Source organism: Sebastes umbrosus, chromosome 12 (genome assembly GCF_015220745.1).
Source record: "Sebastes umbrosus isolate fSebUmb1 chromosome 12, fSebUmb1.pri, whole genome shotgun sequence".
NCBI classification, from domain to species: domain Eukaryota; kingdom Metazoa; phylum Chordata; class Actinopteri; order Perciformes; family Sebastidae; genus Sebastes; species Sebastes umbrosus.
This window is the reverse complement of record NC_051280.1, coordinates 18,374,131-18,397,147: the sequence shown is the minus strand read 5'-3', so window position 1 is coordinate 18,397,147 and position 23,017 is coordinate 18,374,131. Positions and strand designations below refer to the sequence as shown.

General features: G+C 39.7%; 1 protein-coding gene across 2 annotated transcripts in view; it reads right to left on the bottom strand.

Annotated features, from left to right (window-relative positions):
* Positions 1-23,017, bottom strand: part of tnr (tenascin R (restrictin, janusin)) — a 200,185-nt gene that overhangs the window by 128,484 nt on the left and 48,684 nt on the right. For both annotated transcript variants that reach the window (XM_037788155.1, XM_037788154.1), the window contains one exon: positions 3,787-3,840. The gene's annotated coding sequence lies outside the window, so the exon portion shown is untranslated. The remainder of the gene's footprint in view (positions 1-3,786; positions 3,841-23,017) is intronic.

The following is a 23,017-nucleotide window of genomic DNA, read 5'->3' as shown; positions in this document are numbered from 1 at the left end:
TGTTACAAACAGTACCTTTAAACTGATATTGATTTTTTTAGGTGGGCATCTCTTTTAGGTGGCTAAAATATGTTTTGCTGCCGGCCCCGTCCACAGCACTGTATTGCTTTGCTCCTGTGTCGGTAATCCTGTCTGCTTCTCCAAACTGGGGGCATACCGACCGTCATCTACTGTAGATAATACACTGACTATGGATAAGAACCTCATACAACCCCACTTCAAAACACCCAAACCATCCCTTTAAAGTTAAGTAATATAGGGTGTGGCTGAACGATCTGCTTTAGAGAAGTGCTGCACTTTTTTTCACAGTAACATTTGTGTTAAGACTAGGAAAGCACTTTGTGATTATACTTTCAATTTTACTCCTTTTTTTCAGAAAATTTATTCCACTGGGTCTTTATGTTGAGCCAAATAAGCAAATTGTACTTTGCATACTTTTGCATTTGAAATATCCTCATCTCAACATATGCAATGTAAGCATAATTAATTCACGAATAAATCAGCTCTGTATTGAACTGTGGCATCACCTAACATTTTGTTACCAAAAATATTGAAGGACACAAGCTGATTAATTGTGGCACTCTTTCTGACCTTCTGACATAGTGATCTGTTTAGACCACAGGGAGGGAAGTCTTGTGATTTTATCCAATGAGAACAAACATTTTGCCAATAGCCTTCGGCTATCTCGATGTGCAAGTAAGCACACTGTTTCCCCCGGCCAGATCGATGTTTCTCGATTAGGCTGCGCGGGCCAAAACGAATGCAGCAACTTTCCTATTCGTCAGCTACACGGACCCATTTTCATTTAACACATGCACACATAAATATGCAGAAACGCACTACCATGGGCACACACACACACACACACATTAAACACAAAAAGACAAACTGATGTCACAGACATCAGCGACACACAGACATCATTCGTCTTGTGGCATTTAGCACAACCGTCAAATAGTGTAGAGCCCTGCTAAAAATCAATGTGCATTTGCAACAATCAATGGCCGGGTTCCTCTGAGAACTAATTAGAGAGGCAAACATGCAGCGCCGCCTCCTTCCTCCCTTCTGCCTATCACTGCGAGTTCCAAACTAAGTGCTTCTCCACCGTCAGGGTCAAAGCAGAGTTTAATACAACAGTGATATTTGCATGCAAGGCTCAAATAAATGAATAAATGTATTTATAACACATGGAAATTAATTGAAAAATGTATATCAATGATGGAGAAAGGTCATGTTGTGCCTCTCGTGAAGAAAACAAAGGGCTTTTTATTACTTTTAGTGTGCGGTCTTTTATGTGCGCCTATACTTATTTATTATGTGAAATAAAAACACGATGAGACGCAGGCTTGAACATGCTGGCGTCTTCACTTATTCCCATCTCCAGACTCCATGCTGCTAGTCACAGTAGCATCACATATACACATTACACTTCCGCTTTCCCTTCACAATAAAAGCTCAGTACTGCATTGTAGTCTCTAACAGGAAGCAAGTCAGACTTGAAGTGTTTCACTAACAATCCACTCAATAATAAAGGTTACATTACTTTAACTATTATCTACAGTTAAAGTGTAGATAATAGTTAAACTCCAAGTCTTGCTCCAAGTGACACTTTGTCCATACGTAGCACAAGAGAAGTGATCGCACAATTACTTGGTCTGGCTCCTGGCATACCATTCGGTCCACTATTATTAAAAGGCCTATGAGCATTGAGTGCAGCCTGAAATCCTCTACAGCAGTGGTTCCCAAACTTTTTCATGTCAAGGACTCCTCAACTGACATAAATTAGACCACGGACCACGGATTCTGTCATTGTGGTACTTATGGATGGAATTATAGTGCAAATAAATGAATCCCCTTTTTGCTGGGTACCCCCTGAAGGATCCTCTAAAAGGACCCCACTTTTAAAACCACTGCTCTACAGATCTTCTTTAAAAAGGATCAGTGTGTAGAATCTGCCGCTTCCTAACGGTGAGGTTGCAGATGGCAACCAACTAAAACTTCTCGCATCTCCCATGTATAGGCCTGACCCGAATTCTACGAAGCTTCGACCGTTGCCATGGTATTTGACTTCCGATCACTATGCAAATGCTTCGTTTTTTGTTTTTTTTTACTTTTTAAATATCACAATGATTCCTATTATCAGGTGATTATACACTAAAGAAAACAGTTATTAATATTATATTCCATTTATATTATATTCCAGTATCCCCCTAAATGTTACACACTGGTCCTTTAAACTAATTTAGTTTTAAACATTAAAGCAAATTACGTTTAGAAGATGATCAATAATAAACCCAGTGAATTTGTTTCCATGCACTCTGTCACTTTTAAAACTTTACTCTGACAAGTCTCAGTTAAGCCACCATCAATGGAGACGGATGGATTACAGACTTGCTCGTCTCCTCTTCTGAGCAATTAGTCTGAATTAATGTAGATCACTGAGTAACACTAATAATGAGTAACCTCCCTTTCCTTGTTAGACCCTGCAAGTGTGAATCAGGCGCTTGTTTTCATCATTATTAATATGAAGTGGGTTCATTGGATTGTTTGATGTGTTGGATAATTACTCATTTTGACGACGCTGAGAGGAAATGTCGAATAAGACAAAACTGGTGAGGTTTTATTAAGATAGAGATGAATTTTCTCTGTCTATTTATCTCCTTTACCTATATATCCTATATCTTCTGATCTATCTACCTAACTCCCTTTTAAATCCCTATCCAGCTGCAAACAATCATACCTTCCCATCTACAGTAGTATCAACCTATCCCTCTCGGTGTATTGCTCTACATTAGACGGCGCAGTGACACAAACAGACACACTTGAATCAAATGAGCCAGAGACTATGCTGCAAGGCAAATCATGCGGTGTGGAGTCATCACGTTATACTTTGTTAATTCCTGACAACTCTGAGAGGGCTCGTCTGCCCAGGGCCGTCTCTGCAGCTAAAGAAAGGGCTGTAAATGCAGTTTCTGTTTGAGGGGGCAGACAAAGAGGTGTGTGTCAGGTATTATCCTTGGGTTTAATCATGACTATTGGGTCTGAAAAACATCAGCCTGATAAAAACTGACAGGCGGTTGGCAAGCAGGTCAGGATATTGAACATACTGTACCGAAATCATTGGCTGAAAAGAACTGAACCTTGCGACCTGCTCAATGCTGAATGGGAAGGTGACACACAAACTAAGTACAGATGATATACTGCTGCGGAAGTGGGAAGTTAATACATTACCTCATTGGAGTCAGCTACACAGTAAACCTATTGTAAGAAGAGTAATAGTGTCTCTAGATCATTGAGATATGTGGCGCACAGTGATTGGCAGAGCCCCCTAAGGTATGAGCTCCAATGCTAATGTGGCTAAAGTGGGGTATCCAGGGAAACAGACAGACAGCAAATGGGCCTTGGCTTATCTGGAAAAATGTCTAGCCGAGCTTCACACAGAAAACCCAAGCTGTGATGATGTAGAGGGGGTTCAGAAGACCAAGAGAAAGATGTATGCAGCAGCCTCAATCAAAGGATCATTACTATGTGCATTGAAAAGCAAAGAGAATGATTTTCTTTTCATGTCCTTTAGTATTTACAGGTGTCATGCTGAGTTGCCTTTCGTTGCCGTGTGTGAATACATTTTTGCACACTTTGACTTGCAAACGCGCTCATACATAAAGAGAGGGAGAGTGCATTTTATATTTAGGACAGGACTGAACATTATGCACAAACACACACACACACACACATACGTACATGCACAAAGATATGCTGCAGCATGCATCTGAAAATGCAACTCACCTTGAGAGCTCCAAGCGGGGTTGATCCTTTCAGTGTTGGTCTTCTGGGCTGCAGCTGTCAACATAAAGGAGAGATGTTGTGGATGTTTTAAACGCTGTTTTGTTGTTGTTGTTTTAAGATAACCTGGAGAGAACAGGGATACTAAATAATCAAATCACACTTCATTTTCCAAAAAATGTCATTTGGTTTGGAGAGACAAAAATACACAAAGACAAGACATTACATATTAAAAAAAAAAAAAAAAAACACCAGATACAAAAACTGCGTATCATCTCTCTGTGCTACAATTTATCCTATAATTGCTCTGACTAAACCCCATCCGCACAATCCAAACAAATATACACAATAACATATTAAGCAGTATCTCATGGCAAAGATGATGGAAGCTACAGTATTCAATAAGGATGCTAATTTGGATTTTTTTTTTTCCTGACCGATAACCGACCCTCATTAACCGATTATTAACCGTCAACCGACAAGATTAGTGTTTTGCATGCAGCGGTGCTGTTGTTTTAGTGCCTAACAAGCCACCCAGCTGCAACGATAAGCCGATGCACAAACAGGTTAAATCCATCATTTGTGCATGCACAAAATAAACAAGCTTTTTATTTAATTTTGAATATTTCTTTTAACCGTTTAACTTATTTTAAAATTCTTATTGCCGGTTAATGGTTAATTATTAACATCCCTAGAATTCAACATATAGCAGCAGGAACAATTAATTAATTGTAGGGCTGCAACTAACGATTATTTTCATTGTCGATTAATAGGTTGATTATTTTCTGGATTAATCGATTAGTTGTTTGGTCTATTAAATGTCAGAAAATGGTGAAAAATATCAATCAGTGTTTCCTAAAGCCCAAGATGACGTCCTCAAATGTCTTGTTTTGTCCACAACTCAAAGATATTCAGTTTACTGTCATAGAGGAGTAAAGAAACCAGAAAATAATCACATTTAAGAAGCTGGAATCAGAATTTTTAATTTTCTTTCTTAAAAAAACGATTAATCAAAATAGTTAGCAATCAATTCAATAGTTGACAATCATAGATAGTAGATACTTGTGACTCAAATCCATCTTCTAATGAAGCGTTATGAAGCTGTGTATTTAAATTGAAGTCATTGTAAAGCTGTGGTCCTGACGTCTGTTCAATTCCAATAATCATACTCACTGCGACTGATCATAAAATGTTGACCGACATAATGATCCATTTTAAATGTATTAAAGTGTCAAAAACAAAAGGATTTGTTGCCGCACTATCAGTCTGAAGCAATACTGTTCTGTTCCCTGCAAGCACGTTCTGTACACAAACATGCGGTCATTAGCATTTATAATGGTTTTGAAGGACACTAGAAATGACTCTCATTTTACACTTGAGACATGAGCCAGCGCTTGATGAAGAGCCTTGATAGAGTCAGTGGATGCAGGTGTGTGTGTGTGTGTGTGTGTGTGTGTGTGTCTGAGCTTTACAGGATATGACCTTTCCTGTTGCATAAGGCACTCGTTTTATGAGCTCCTTTCATCATCCTAATTAGGCAGCCATATTGTTCCAGCACTCAGACTTACAATCAGTGTTTGGTCAAGTTCAAGTGTTTATTAACCATAGGTTTAAAACGCCTGTGTAACATACTGCATGGAGGCATGTGCATTACGCACACACACATGCTCAGTTGCAGCTGTTATCCATCCCTCTGAGTGGTTTCAACTGAACCTGAGGTCCTACTGTAAAAATCCATACTCCGATTCACTCTGTGTCCCCATGTTACAAAACCCATCACATCCAGGTTATAATCAGCATTTCACGAAAAGTGTGATGGTTTGCTTTGTTCATAAATGTATGTCATTACCTCAGGGTCTTTAAAAGGTCAGACACAAGCCTGTTTATCTCTTATCGTCCGTAAAGCACAGCTACAAATAAACATATATATATAAAAAACAAGCTGCAACTGAAGTATTCACAAGGACTGAGACGGAGAGGAGTAGTGCTAAGAGGAAGTGTGGTTTTGCATTAAAGCAAGAACAAACAAATACTTCACATCTAGGTCAGCAAGATGGGATGTGATTTAGCTTAATGGTGTGTCAACATTCAGGGGGTTGTTTAAGAAACGAATACAGGTAGTTTACAATTGCAAAGAACAGGCTCCAAATTAGAAAACAAAGAAAATCAAAGCAGCACGGACGGAGTGCAATATTGAGCGCATCTGATTTCCCCAACTGTAGAATCTCACCAGAAGATGTCCAAGAAAGAAATTGAAAAATGCTGAAAAGAAGCCAAAGTTGAAGAGACATGCTCTGATTATTTTGGAAAAACAATACAGTTTTTTGAGAGTCTAGGTGTCCTGTGGAGCAACAGCTCACATTTTAAGAGTTGACAAAGCAAACCACTTTACTCTGCTGAAATTGAGGACTTGGAAAACAACACCGTCTAACTCAATCAGAGGGACGAAACCACAGAATCAGGCTGAAGCAAGGAAGATCAATTGTGAGATCTAGTTTCTCTTTAATGGCATAAGAGACTATACGGCAGAACTTCTCCTCTTTCGGTCTGCCGCTGTTCAGCCTTTTATACAGTATATACCATACATTTTATGGTACCTCTTTGTATCTGCTCTTGCTCTTGCATGTGTGTATACAGTATATTAGGGCTGTCAACCGATTCAAATATTTGATCGCGGTTATTCGCAAATTTATCATATTTTTTATCTGTTCAAAATGTACCTTAAAGGGAGATTTGCCAAGTATTTAATACTCTTATCGACACGGTATATTTATTATTGTAAATCAATCAAGAACACAAAACAATGACAAATATTGTCCAGAAACCCTCACAGGTACTGCATTTAGCATAAAAAATATGCTCAAATCATAACATGGCAAACACAACAGCTGTCAGTGTGTCAGTGTGCTGACTAAGACTTGCCCAAAACTAGATGTGATTATCATAAAGTGGGCATGTCTGTAAAGGGGAGACTCGTGGGTACCCATAGAACCCATTTTCATTCACATATCTTGAGGTCAGAGGTCAAGGGACCCCTTTGAAAATATCCATGCCAGTTTTTCATCGCCAAAATTTAGCGAAAGTTAAATTCAAAGTAGTCTTACGCTACAGTTTGGAGCATCAGCCTCCTTTGTGACAAGCTAGTATGACATGGTTGGTACCAGTGTGTTCTTTAGGTTTTTCTAGTTTCATATGATGCCAGTATCTTCACTCTAGCTTTAAAGCTGAGCCCGCTACAACCTAAAGATCGCAAGTTGCGTTAATGCATTAAAGAAATTAGTGGTGTTAAAACCAATTTGCGTTGACATGTTATTATCACGTTAACTTTGACAGCCCTAATATACTGTATATCCTTTTCATATAGTCTTTTGTTTGTTTGTTTATCAGACTAAATGCCATCTATTGTTCTGCTGCATTCAATATGGCACTGTGTGCCCAGCAAATCTGTCCCCATCTCTTTGTTTTGTTTAGTTAAAAAATATAAAGAAGAGCCTCTAAAATGACTAAAGGCATCAACAAGATAAATAAGGGAATTTACAGATGGTGATTATGAATTATAAATTCCATTGCAAATACAGAGAGAGAGGGAATAAGTGACAGTGCTGACATACATCCAGTCACATCTGCTGCTGTCCCAGCAGACAGCGCCTTCGGTGAGAGCGAGCGAGTGAGGTGGTGTGTGTGTCTGTGTGTGTGTGTGTGCGTGTGTTTGTGGTGGGGGGATTATTATTTTCACAGCTTTCAACCCATCACTCATTCATTCCTGGGGACATCCAACAGTTTGGAGGAGAGAGTGACAGAACAAGAGACGGAGATGAGAGACGCACAAGAGAGTGGGAGGTGAGACAACGTCAAAAATCAAAGCTCAAAAGAAGAGAAGATGGCTGGGTGATTTTCACACCATCCAAATCCCTGAAAATAGAAAAACACAGTGACACGTCTGCACCCACGATCGTACGACGGCCCACCATTTGGGCTCCTCACCACCATTAAAATCTGACACAGGAAGTAGACAGCAGCTGCTGCATGTGCAACACTTTACACATGTACTCCATGTGTCTGATAGCTGCCAAAAGTGCTGCAAAACACGGCGGCCGTGCTCGCCCACACAAACAGACAGTTCAAGTCATCGCCTATGCTTGTAACTAACAGGATGTGCACAGAGGAAGAGACAGGAAGAGAGTGATTAAATGATCAAAGACACACACAGAAATTATTAATTACTATGATCATTGAATTGGAAGTCTGCAGCAAAATATAAATACAGCTAAGTTGTGGTCCATCACTTCCTTAAACATTTGGGTCTTTACAAAATAGCAAAATATATTATGCAATTGTGAGAAAATGAAAGAGCTAATTTAATGCATATAGAGGGAAGACATTTATTTTTACAGTTAATGTAAGAGCTCAAAAAATTACTGTAAAATATGCACAAAAATCTGCATTTGAACTTTTTCGAGATAGAAACATTTTAAATCATCTAAAATGTCCAATTTGCATTAAATTATGTAAAATTCATTTTATCATAATTAGTCATCATCCTCTCAGGGAAGACACACTGTACTAGTTTAAAAGAGAAATGTTACAAAAGTTTACTTTCTCTGGTGGATGGATTCATTACCATCGTTGCCCTGATCATTCACACACAAGTGTACCAGCAAAGAGATGTAATTGACACTTTTGAAAGGGAGCTGATTGTAAATAATGCAACTTTTGAATCAAATGGCGAGTAATGAGTACCATATTGTTTTTTTATCAGAAAAAATTCTGACACTGATTGTGTGAGGTTAAGAAGTGCACCCCATAAGGTGTTACAGCGTATTGTCTAATACAGAAGGACGTATTACAGTAGCTGCTGATTATGCTGCAGATCATCCGCTTAAAAAGAAAAAACAGAAGTTTGAACTTTAAGGTTTGCACTGGATTTTTTTAAATTAATAATTTTCACCTGTTTTAGCATTTAAAATACTAATCAATGCAAGCGCTGACCAGAATGCTTTGACCAGTGCCGTGGCAATCGGCCTCCAAATCAGTATTCGTATGCTTTGTTTTTGTTTTGTTTTTATATAAGTATGTAATAATAAAGTATAAATCCCCAAATAGCCCATGAAATAAGGAATAATCCAACAACATTATTCATATTCAACATTAATTATTATTAGTTATTCTCAGACAGATATCATCGTTTGTTGTGTGTAGAGGTGTGTATGTACAGTCGTTGAATACCTTCGAATATTTCTCACTGAAGCTTCGAAGCCCAAAAAATAATTGTCCAAGTGGATGTTTGAGCCAGATTTAATACAATTCCCTCCAGGCGTTCTTAGATATCGCTTTCACAAGAATGGGACGGACGTAAGGTTACAGTGACCTTGACCTTTGACCTCCAATATGTGATCAGTTCATCTTAAAGTCCAAGTGGATGTTTCTGCCAAATCTGAAGAAATTTGCTCAACCCATTACCGAGACATCACGAGAATAGGACAGACGTGAGGTGACCTCTGACCACCAAAATCTAATCAGCTCATCATTGATACCAAGTGGATGTTTGTGTCAAATTTGAAGGAATTCCCTCCAGGCGTTCCTGAGATATCATGTTCACGAGAATGGTACGGAAGGACGGACAGCCCGAAAACATAACGCCTCCGGCCACGGCTGTCGCCAGCACGGTGACATGAAAACCAAATAGCAAGACTGATAGCATGCCATAACTCTGTATTTCTGTTGCTTTTATTTATTTATTTTTTATTATTTTTCTTGTCGTTACCTCATCCCCTCTCCTTCCCCCGCTAACTAAGGTGGCATGGTGAAGCTGAAATGTCACCGGAGCTGAAAGTATTGCACTATGCATATTTCCCTGGCCAGCTCCAGACCCTCTGTCAGGCGACAAACTTCTCAGCTATTTGTCCTCATTACAGAACAGCCTCCGACTGCCCACCTTAATTCCCCCTCCCGTCCCTCAGGGGGCTCTTTTCCACCCCTGCCTGGCATGAGTCATTTTTACGACCGCCACTTTGGCCCCCGTCGGCCCGGGCCGCCTATGCTTTAAACCCAGCTAGGCGAGTAAATCTGCCAGCTTTAATTAAAATAGCTTCTTTTGCAGCGCTTTCTCTCCCTCCGTCCTCTTGTCCCTGATGACATAATGGTGCTGGGAACTTCCCTCTGCAGAGCTGACTCAAAAGGACTGACCCTTGGAAAAATGTGTGTTGCACTATTTTATGATGAGTTGGCAAGAAATGAGCCAAATCTCATCCTATCTGCTCATCGTCCTGCTTTGACCCCGTTTCCTGAGTGAAAAGATAATTATGAAGGTCGCGCCTAAAGTGATAAGGAAGTCTACATGAAATCATTTTTAAAATATGCAACCAAAATCAATGAGCAGAAAACTTCTATGATGGTTTAATTGTGTGTGGAGTGACAAATAACAACCTTGCTGTCTTTCAAGGTCAGCCTTTCTTGGAGAAATAACGATTAGTGCGGCTGAATCAATGAAGCTCATTCAAGCCGTTTTCCTACAATATTGTTCAGGGACCAACTTTGGTGCCATTGATTAGCTGATTTATAGCTTGCATCTGTTCTCGGCTCGCGGTGAAAGTAGAGTCTCTCATTACAGGAGAACGATGGTGAAGAGAAAAGGAAGTGAAGAAGAGAAGAAGAGTACATTCAGCGTCTTAAAACAGATTTTTAAAAAGTTTTTGATGCTTTTTTTAATGTATCTACTGCATCAAATATGCTGGAAAAGCTCAGAACATCAATTTCAGCTTTTCCTTTATGCAGAAACATCAGTGAAACAACGGGAAGAATGCCATTTAAAGTCTTAAACAGTGTTGGGTTGTGAGGTCATTTTGTGGTAGTGGCCACAGTTAGAATTGCAGGTCACTTGTGATGTCAGGAGAACCGATACTTCAGTACCAAGTCGATGCCAAAAACCTGAAAATGTAACAGTACTCATTTTTCCTCAGGGTTCGAGACTAACAGCGTTCAGTCGTCCCGGGGACGATAGAAAATGTGTTTGGGACGCAGTAATTCACTATTGACGCATCCAGGGGACACACCCTATTTTTTACCTGATAATGCTACATTGCAGAAAACAAATCTGTGTTGAAATCGGCAGGATGAGAGCTAGTTAACGTTAGCTGTTAGCTCCGTGCAGGACTGTGCTGCTTACCGGCTGCCAACAGCTAACGTTAACTATCCCTCGTCTTGCTGAAATCAACAGGGAAGGTGCCATTGATTTACATTATGTGTTCAGGCTCTATTCAGTAAAAATGAGTGAATACTGGGCAAAGGTAAATTCTAACGTTATCATGATAATTATAGAGAGGTAATTATGACCTGTTTAACTTCCTAATAAAAACCAGTACGCAAACAGTAACATGTAAGTACATGGGATTTATTGTTTCACTTTTGTTTTTTAATGTGGTATCGAATTGGAATCGAGAATCGTGGAATTTCACTGGTATCGGTATCAACTACTAAATTTTCTGGTATCGAGACATCGCTACAGGTCACTTGAGACACGAAATCACTCTTTGTATTATCAGAATTTGATCCATTAGTTTGAATAGTCTCGAAGAGCTGTGTCAGTAAATTATTTTCATGCCATCCATGCGTACAGAGAGTCGTTGTACGTTTGCTCTACTGGCCCAAAAACAGAGGAAGCCTGAAAAACTTTTTTTGTCATATGCACCCAACAAGCAACCTACACTGGAACAAATGAGGCGCCATCACAGCACACAGTTCTTTTCATACATCCATGTCTTAGTGGCAATGACGTAGAGCTATTACCATTTTTTACATTTACACGAGTCATGTCATCTCTCAATCACTGATTGCACAACCCCATCTACCATCCTCCATCCTCTTCATCTCTCCTCTCCTTCTTTCCTATTTCCCCTCCTCTTCTTTCTTCCTCTCATAAAACAGTCACTAGCCGCACTGATACACCACCCTGCCTATTCCGTCTTTCTTTTCTTCTCCTCTCTTATTTCCTCTCCTTTCTTATCTGCCCCCCTGAAGGGGTTGTCTGTCTCCTAACCAGCTGAAGCCGGGCTTCCGCTGGTCTGCGCCTGGCCCCTATTATCAGAGCATGACAAGGAGCTGCAGTGTCAACTTGTCAGCCTAATAAACATCCTTTATGGCACCCGCCTGGGTGTGTTTTGAGGGGAGTCAGCCAGCCACCACGCAGTGGACCATTGATTTCATGGACGGCGCACAGTGCTTACACTTCCACCCGTCTATTATGCAGCAGACAGGCTGCAATTGTTTTGCCATGCACGGCCATACTTACGACACTCATACTCCTCGAGGCTTTCCGTTTAGTTTGAGACGTGGTTGTAGAGAGAAAGGCAGAAAGAGAGAGAGAGAATTAAAGGAGTCTCCAACGAAGGGTAAGTATGGCAGCACTCAGAGCAGCGGTGCATTTAATCATAGACTGCTTTTTCAGACCATTACATAAGACTTTTTGTAACCTTATTTGTGCAGGTCAAGGTCAATAAGGCTTTCATATTTTCTTTTTCTCCCCAATCTAATTCCTTCTTTGTTTCAGTGCTGGAAAGTTGAGGGGTCACGCAGATGTTGAACAAGCCATTCAATCACTTACAAAAGTAATCACTCTTTTTTTTTTTCTCCTGCGGCACTTCAGCTATGCTGAGTAGCTGGAATCATCAACTGTTCCCGGATTCAACTGAGAGGACGAGAGAAAGAAGAGAGAGACATGGAGGAAGAGTGAGACAGTCCACCACAGTTGAGCATGACTGTATCACTAGTTCAGCACCGAGGACAGCAACATTTCTGGACTACCAATCAAAGAGCTGAGTCTGAGCCAGCGAGCCAAAATCCAAATTTGCCTCTTTAACCTTTGTCCACTAGCATGTTATAAATATTCATAACAGGTGGGCAGGCAGATATGTCATCTTAGCAAGCAGGCAGCGTAGGCTCACACTGGAAGTTCATTAATATCAAACACAGGTGTGAAAAATGATGAAATATTCATCTATACTTCATAAAGCATGGACCAGACATGTGCTGTTTTGTTTTTCGAGCTATGATTCAGCCACTGGATGTTTCCAACATTAATAACAGATGTGAAACCTTTTGCAAAGCCTTTGGTCTTTTCTACTGTTATTGCTTCTGACAGTAAAAAAAAATCTGTCGGCTAAAAGCATAATGTACCGCAAAGCCAGTGCCTGAATCCAGTGAATGTTCACAGGGCTTGTTTATTGATCGATAATCAGTGGCAAACAGGTCACCTTGGTTACATCAGTTATAGCAACCTAAATGATCATTTTATATCATGTTGATCTCCAAGTCGGTTTGATAAATACACGGGTTGTATTTGAGAGGCTGTTAGGAGCAGGGTAGCTACTTTGTATTATCAACAACCTATCGGGAACAAGCGAGCGGAGGTCACATTCAGTCTAATGCAGCTTTGATTGTATTTGCTATCTTTTGAACTGGCCGTCTGTCACGATACAATGCGATCAGCAATGCTGGAGAAACAGCATTACAGAGCTTTGTGAAGCCACGGCAGTATAAGGCAGGCAAACCTGCCAACCCATAAAACTGTCAGAGCGACCTTCACTTACCCTCAGTATTGATGGTCCAATCATATAGAGAATATGAATTAGTACCTTCGGGGATTTCTTAAAATGGGGCATAATTCTTGGGTATGTCTAAAGAAAGAGGAATAAATCATATTGTGACTTTATGGCATCGCCCACAGAGGCGAAGAAGATGAATTCCAAAAACATGTTTCTCTCACTCCTCCCAACTGTATGAGACGTCGTGGTCAGAATAGTGATTCGACTAGACCGACTACATACACTCAACACATAAAAAACAAATATGTCTTGTCTGTATGGGGATGGGGCATTTCAGAATATAAATTTTGATGTTGAATTGCTGGTGAGCATCTCAAGCATTCATCTTAAATATCCATGGCTGGGCTCAAAAGTTCGGGCTCCCCTGAGAAAAGCACAACAACAGCTTTACACAATGTTTCCCAGCTCCTGTTCGGCTCAAATGAAATGATTGGACAGGCCTATTAAAGTCCTACAGATATCGGATTTTTACTTTCTTTTGTCAGAGCATTTGATTTATTGATTGCTGTCGGGATATAAAGAGAATTTCAACAAATATAACTAAAATGTTTTTGAAGAAGATTAACAACTCCAGCTTTAATTAAATGACGGACCACATTTTAAAACATTTGGCAAACTTCTTTAAAAGCAGTGAATTGAGAAAAAAACAACTCACAAAATTAGTTTCCATCCGGCTATTTAAACTGAATTTTCAATTTGTGCATAAAAATACCGGAGTTGAAACGACAGAAATTTGAAGAAATATCACAAAACAGTTTTTCTCCACTTGGCTGAGGTGGATGTATGAAGTTGGTGTATCAATAAACAAAATGCAAATAAGTGCAATGAAAACAGACAAAGCAAATCAATCATGACAAACATTAAGTATGTGACTTCATCGCTCCCAACTGAGAAGCAAAAATGGCTGCAGACGAAAACATCAGATTAGTGCGGCGCGATGAAGAGACCATAACCTTCCTCAAATTAATACATACAACAAACAGAAATGCCATATTTCCTGGCTTTCCCTTGATTCACATTTGACTACTTGCCACAGTTTGGTAGATTTTCTCAGGTTAAACAAATAAGGAATCCACGAATATAAATCTAAAAATCACAAAGTAACAAAAGTAAAAATCAAAACACTTTTTCACTAGAAAGTTGTTTTGCATTATATCATCTGTGCTACGCTGTATGAAAGCTTTATGAAAACACTGCCAGTGGCTCTTCTCTCTCTCCCACTTTGTTCAGCTTTCTATTCACCGTCTTTAGCTGTTCCCACTATAAATAGATGTCAGTGTCCATTACTGTTTCTGGACTTCTAAAAGACCCTGTTGTACTTTCCAAGCTCTCGGTATCTCTGCTTTCAGACACTGGATGTACCCTACAAACTATAATATTTTATTAGTATATTATTTAGAGTTTCCTTTGCAGAGTCACCGTCACAAATTAGTTGGAGAAATGTACTTTCTTTTGGAAAATGGTGCGCTATAATGTACAGTAAGCAATTTGTATTTAATGGGGTAAAACATGCAAACAAACGTTCTTTTTAGACTTCTGTATAAATCGATGAGCATGAAAAATAAATGTCTCTGTCTTTGTTGGTAGAAATTACTGCAGGGCTGCTACATCTATTATTTGTATTATCAGTTCATCAAAAAATACCAGAATCAAGGTTTTATCTCAAGATTTCCTTCTAACAAAATGGAACAAGGTATTTATTCTGCTACAACAATGAAGTTGTTAATTATGAATTTAAAAAAAAGAGATCCTAGTCTCCAAAAAAAATTGAATCTGGCCTCAGCCTATTCTTTAGATTAGACCATTGTTTCACCAATGTATCTTTTATTTTTTTATATGCACCAATCCAATACTGTTATCGGGCCGATACTGACTCAAATAGCTGGATCGGGTATAAAATGGGGCCGATCTATTAAATGAAATTCTGTGTTTACGTCTGATTACACGTGCATGTACGTGCATGTACGTGCATGTAGACCACATAGCTGAGGGAGCAAACAACACACGTCTGTTTGGAGGTATTTCACGCTTGCTTTTAATAATAAAAAATAAAAATTAAGTAAATTTATCTGTCTATTTATTTGTTACATTTTGCTTTACAAAGTTAGGAAATCAATATTTAAGTCAAGCTTGTTGTTGCCTTACACATAAAAGAATGATCCCAGTCATTTCCACACAGTGAGGCATACAGCTTATTGATTTAACACTGGTATCGGATCGGTACTCAGTATTGGCTGATACCCAAAGCCCAGGTATTGGAGCTTTTATCTGTTTTAATGTTGTGTATTTATTTTTGGGGGGTGGAAGGATGACTGACTTTTCTGCTATTTATCACAGCATTAAAGAGAAGGCAAGCAATGAGTCTGCATGGCACATTACGAGTCAAAACATTTAGTTTCATCCCCTGCACAAAGGGGATCTCTTATGACTCATATAATACGCTTTGAATATTGATATAAAAGAAAATCTCAGGCCACCACAATGGACTTACATTATAGTGTTTGGAAGAAAAAGGGGAAAGGGAGGATGGCTGAACTAGAAAATCTGAAAGGCTTTTTGTAGGCTGCAGTGCCTGTTCCTCCTGTAATTGAATGATTCTGAATGTGGTGATGCATTATCTATGATTATCAGGCACACGGACTGAATGTAAATAGGTAAATAAAACACGGACGTCAGAAACCAGGTACATGCAGTACTTGTCACGACACAAATGTGAGAGCAGTGAGTAAAACAGCACACACACACACAAATAATCCTCACGTAAATGTTTTGTGTACAGTAAATTTGTATTTTGACAGTGTTGTCAGAGTGAGACAGTTTGGTAATCGCAGTGACGGGACGGATATTGGATTTAACTGAAATGCATAACAGATGACATACTCATTTATCCAGAGTGCTAGAAGCCCCACTCATGCCTTAAATGAAACATAGAAACACACACACACTTACATGCACACACATACATGCACACTCAGCCTGCCATGAGTGCAGAGGTGTTTGCTCGCACATCACCTGAATACTGACAGATAGCAGCAAGGCAGCAACAAAAGAGATCATTTATGTTTAATCCGAAAAACATCATGCTTTTCCATTTATTTCACATCTTTCTCCAAAAATCCAGATGTGCGCTACTTCCATTTTATTTGGCCATGAAGAGGTTCTGCTCTGACTGCACTGATCCTCCCCATCGATCTCTGCCAGCTCTTCTGTCAGACAGAGCCTTCAGGTTTTTGGTCTCATTCCTGATCAAGGTCTTTTCTCGCCTGGTTGCCCTCTTTGGTCAAATGACTGAATAATACGGCTTTTTTTTCTTTTGATTGAAGCTCCTTGTGAAATACTTTAGCTTTGCAAACTATTTACACCGTGCAGCGAAGCTACCACCACACTGTCAAAAAATCCACAAGCTTTTTTCTTTTCTTTTTGGCTCCTTGGTAAAGGTTAAGCTCTGAAATAAACAGATCTTGTATAGACAGACAGATCTGTGTTTTCCTCTACGTATCATCCTGACTTGAACTGGCCTCAGGTAGACTCAAACCAAAATGATGCAACTGAAAAGAGACCAATTGATTTTAAAAAATACCCACTTTCAAGGTCAAGGTAATAATGTGTCGACACAGTAATGAAAATAAATGCTCATTTAGAGTTGACCCTTCGCTAAGTCCCGCCCCTCAAACGCAGAATGGCCAATCATCTGACCAGGGTCTGACAGCTACCTGGCTCTGCTCCATAGACTCTCATGATATCGTTACAGATTTTCTTCATTTTCAGGCTGGTTTTATGGGTTTCGAGCAAGTCGCGGTTACACGTTGTGCCTGGTGCACGTGTGATAGTGATAGTGATATACTGAATGTACACTAGGGATGTCACAGTGAGGACATTTTCCCACCGGTTAATAAACTTGTGACAACAACGGTGTCACCGATTACACCGGACATTTTACAAGAAAAGATGCTGGTCAATATATGTAGAGCGCTTACTTTGATCTTTACCGTCTAATGGCTGTGTGTCTGGCCTCTCCGGTCGAGCTTTCGCTGCGAGGCTGCAGGTTTCCATCCGGTATCAGTGCGCCACGCACGCCGGCTGTAACCACTCTGCACGTTGATCGCCTCATTAACATTATGGTTCCCTTATAGCATTGGGTTTAAATCCCAAATATTGCCAAATAGGTGCTTTTGCCTTTTGCTCTGAAACCAAATCCTCCGCCATCGTCTTGTCTGTCAACTCTCTCTCGTCTCGTGTGTGAAATACGACTCCTACTACTCTGTGCCGAGAATTTCACTGTCAGTTTGTAGTGTCCATTGTCCGACTATGTATTGATAACAAAGTGCTGATACACTAAAATGAACTAAATGGGTTTTATTTCGATAAAAAAAAAAAAAAAGCAAAACAATGGTGGGCAAGTAATGTAATTGGGGTATGCCCGAACACCGCGTAACACCAGTAATACAGACAACCGCGGTACGCCAAATGTATCTCATGCTGCTTTTTGCTTTGTAATGATTGGAACAGTGAATAAAGACCTACCCGGTTTTACAGGAACAGCGTTGTTCCTTCATGTCATTGTCTTCTGTCTCGATCGCCAGCTGATGTGGTGGTTCACTTTTACACATTGATCTGTAGGCTTTAGCTTCTACTTTTATCTTTTTAACCTGTTTTCGCTGCTGAATCAGTTTTACATCCTGATATATCCTTCAAACACATATTGTAGACAGTTCTGTCTGCTTCTCTCTGAAATCGCTTGAAATTTTGTATTTAGTAATAATATTTATGTACAGCTTGACGGAGTAGCAGCGGGGGGCGGGGCTTAGCGAAGGGTCAATTGAGAATTACAACTATAAAAGACAGGAAAAGTCAAAAGGATGCACACAGAGTTACTGTGATTTCATAAGTTAGAAGTTATAACTAAAACACAACCATATTTTTATCGAAACACAAAAGTGAGTTTTCATTGGGTTACATATTTTCAGGCAGGCAATTTGGCAGAAATTTGTCAGGCATATGTTTAGAGGTTCCCTTCTATAAAGGTTGAGTCATCACTGACCAACAATCTGTCATCCAGTCAGCCCTTTAAAAAAGGGTCCCAGATGTATATCCGTTTTAATTTAACAAAAGCTTGATGAATGGCTCTTTTGACATTGTTAAACTAGAGTTTCATTGATCTGAACTGTTGATTTATTGATTGACAGGATGATTAATGAGCCCCAGGGGGTTTAATCAGGTTACAATTAATCTTGGCCCGTGTTGACGACAGATGTTATGAATATTGTGAAATATTGCCTCATATCTTACAACTTTTTGTCATTTATGAGCAGAAATTTGCTTATGTGTGCTTACAATATTACAACCATGCTAAACAATCCCTGAGTTATTGAAAACAGAACTAGAGAGGTGCTGTCGCTTGTTCTGAGTTTGTGCAATCAATCACTTTGTGGCAAGATGCCACTTTAATCAAAGGCTGGATATTTCATTTAGAGCCATACGCTTCATATCCGGTACCCTCCGAAGGCCAAAAATGAGATGACTTAATCCTGAAGCTGTTACATTGACAGTGATTAAGGGGCCATCACTGTTGAAATGCCCACAGCAGGTCAGTTTTATGGCCGATGTGGGCCTGATGCAGAGTGTTTATTTTCAATTAACCGACAAAGAGTAGCTCCTGAGTTTTATTTGTTTTAGAATATCTGGCTGGTTCAAGGACGTACCGGTCACAACATTGGACCCAATTCATCCGTTATGATGCTCTCATATTATTCACACAATAGCATTTCAAAAGCCAGCCACATGTATTTGGCTCCAACCTCCAACCAAAAAGACAAAAGGAAACACCACCGCAGAGCAACACAGGCTCTGGCCACACGTTGATCCTCTGAGAGCAACACAAGATCAATGGGAGTGCTTTTTTTAAAACAGCAGGGTTGTCCTCCAGCCAGAGGAAGAAATGATCTATGTAGATCTCATTAGCCCCCTATGATGACAGACGTACGACCAAATGATTAATGGCCAGCTGGAGAAACAGGAGAATTATTGACGTGACCTTTAGGGATGCCTCTGTTCAGGAGCAAACGCACCGACATGTCTTCCGCAGAAATGATCGACTTTGACATTTCCATCTTTTTCTCTTTTGCCTCCCTCCCTCCACCTCTCTCTCTCTCGTTCTGTCTAGAAAGCAGTGCAGGAAACCCATAACACAATATTGTCTGCCCCGGTCGGTTTTCGTATTTTCGAATATCAAGAATATGCAGTGAAAGTGCACACGGGGTTCCTGACATTCTGCGCAGGAATTGATATTATTCTGTCCGTGTTACAATAGTCTGTCTGTATTACTCTGTATTCATAATGTCCATAAAAGTGTTAAATTCACCTTTAATGAAACTGCGGTTGGATGGTCATCTGCCAATTGGATTTTATGGACACAGCCTTTGTGGGGGGAAAAAAAAAGCTGTGAAAGTCAATAACGGTAGACGGTGTCATCTCAGATGATGAGGTTTTAATGATGGGGAGCCATCCAGTCACCTTTCCACAACCCCCAGAGATAAAGGACCACCGGCGGCGAGCAGGAACGTTGAAGGAATTAATTCAACATTTTGTGTGCATGTGTGAGTGTGGTGGAGGCAGTGATCTGCAGACAAGCGATGTAGATAAGAAGCCAAAAAGAAAGGAGAGGAGGAAAGGTGTGGGAGGAAGACGCAAAGGAGAAAGAGATGACACAAGAGGATGATCTGTGATGTATCTTTTCTGTATACTTCCATTATTTACATGAAAAATGGCCTAAAAATGAAAGGAGAGGGGGGGAGGTGGAGGAGAATAGAAAGATGCAGAGGAAAACGGCATGCAAGGACGGGAGGAAAGAGACAGATGGCAGATAGAAGGGCCAAAGACCAGCAAAGATGAAGATGAGGAAAATGGCAAGCAGCATTAATGAAGGAGGAGTGGAGGGTGGGAAACCCTCGCAATTAATTGGTTCGAACGAACACAGATGTTTGCATTTTGCCTTCGGTTCATGTTACCTCCCCACTTTCTTTGCCTCCTCCGGCGGGCCAGATCATAATCGATCGGGGGAGCTGCTGCCCGATTAATCCAGCTCACTTTGAACAACCTGGTGTGCCAGCCTGAAGTGGAGGGACTCCAGAGCACCAGGGCCATTGATCTGACTTGCTCCGTAGGAGGTGTATAAAATATTTTTAACGAGTCAATGCGCAAAATGCACATATACACAAAAATGAATCAGCAAAAAACAACATTTTCTAGTTTTTATCAATGCAAAAATATGCCTCTTCTGTTGAATTTGTTAATATTTGTTCCACGTTCTATAAACTGAGAGTAGACTGTGCATAATATTAAGATGCGGCTGTTATTGCATCTTACTTTCGACCTTTGTCTTCATTAGTATTTGACCAAATCTGCTTACTACAGCTCTCATGCAATGCCTGTGATCATGTAGCACCACTTAACAAGTGAGGAAATGTCAAGGTTGCAGGGAAAAGGTCTTGGACAAGCAGATTACTGGAGGAGCATATCAAGAGTTTGGATCACATTTTGCTCCACCTCTCGGCTCAACCAGTTTTTAAAAAATGAATAATACAGTAAAAGAAAGGATAGCATTAAATAAAGAACAGTGTACCCACCTCAACAGGACGAGACCATTGTCCAGAATCTAAACCAGCTTTAGAGAATAACTGAAACTAAATATTGAAACTGTGAAAAATTGTTAACTATGCTGCATATGAAGAGCAGATCATTGCTCAGACCAGCTCAGAATATGCAGCTGTGGATTCACCGATTCTGCGATTATAGAACGTATGATTTCACCAACAACACTTTGATTATACAGCCAGATTAGTCGCAGTGACCGACTCTTCTGCCAACAGTGTCTCAGTCTCGTCTTGCGCCGTGCACAGTCAGTAGGAGTGTGGCAGGCAGGAGGATGCTTCTCGCCGCAGGAGTGGGAGTTAATATAAAGTAATACACTAAGGCTGACCCCAATGCTTCAAAGCTTCAACCGTTGCCATGGTAATCAACGTCCAAATAGTTTTTATTTATTTATTTTCATACTTCCAAAATCCCAAATTGAACATTAAATAAGGAATAGTAATCCCACATTATTCATTACGCATCAAAATTAGGCTAATTATTATTAGTTATTCTTAGACGGATAGCGCTGTTTGTTGCGTGTGCGTGTGCGTGTGCATGTGTGTGCGTGTGTGTGTGTGTGTGTGTGTGCGTGTATGAACGCCACTGTCCCGGGTGCTGAAACGCAGGAGTGCAGGAGATTGATAGACAAACAGTCTCAACAAAGCCATATCTTTATGTTGGCATAAGCTACAGTCTAATTATTTATTTTTTGTTTATAAACGTACATATGAGCAAATTTGTTCTTGTGGGCTATCGCTGTAATTTATTTGATGTGATAATTGCACATTTTGTAGCTGTTTTCGTTTAAAGGCAAATCCTTGAAGCTCGATTTTATTTACTCATCTCTCATTAGACTATAATAGCAGAGTAAAGTACAATATAAGTAAATAATGGCCGCAAGTTTGAGGAAGGTTTGACAGCTTGTGTTGCCATGATAGGAAAATCATTTTCTAGCAGTTGTATATCTGACTGAGAACTGTTCCTGACGCTTGTAAAGAAGAGGTTCTCTCCATCTTTCTCAGTTTTCCTCTCTTTGTTTCTCTCTCTATGCATGCATTATGTGTGAGAGATTGATATAGTTGACCTACAGTGAGCCGCCTGTACCTTTTGGTGACGCAATCTCTGTAACATATAGACTCTAGTGCTGTCATTTATAGTTCTTAAAAAGAAAATTGGTAATTGAAATCGGCCAAGACAATAACAATAATTGCATCTTTAATATTTTTCCCGTAATTCTGCTGAAAAAACAGGCAGACCAACAAACCGAACTGAAAACATATAATCTACTTGGCGGAGGTAATGAGCAAACAAATTCATCAATCTATCCCTTAAAGGAACCAAACTGGAGGAATGTTTTGGACCATTAACTGCAAATCGAATATGTTCTGTAAAACATCTTGCAAAGACTGGTTTGAGAAGCCTAAATCCATCACAGCACATATTATTCTGTGTTTATTTTTGGTTCAAAGTTTTGTTACCAGACTTTTGTTAGCAGCAAGCAAGGACAAACTTATTATTTCTCTTTGTTGATGCATTCAGGGACATGTGAACAAATGGACAGCTTTTAGAAACATCTGTTATCAGTCCAACATCTGTTTGTTCCAAACTCAAATCCATGGAATTTGTCAAAAGGATACTGTGAATTGGTTTGTTTTTGCTTTAAAAATGAGCTGTTGAGCAGATGACTCTCAGTTAATTGGCTTAATAAGCTTAAATATATGAAAAACCATGGGAATAGTTAAATTAAATACTGGAAAACTGAAGTTCAAGTGATCCATTTGAATAAATAAAGCTTAATCAGCTATATATATATCTATATCTATATAGATATAGATATAGATATATATAGGATGCTTTCCTGTGAATAATGCATAACAAATTCTCAAGGCAGTCTTTAAGAATAGCCAATATTAAAGCTTACAAAGATAAGCATTTATCATATTGTTTTTGCCAGGAGTGATTTATTAGAAGGCTGTAAACTTTATTTGAAGTGTATTTTTATT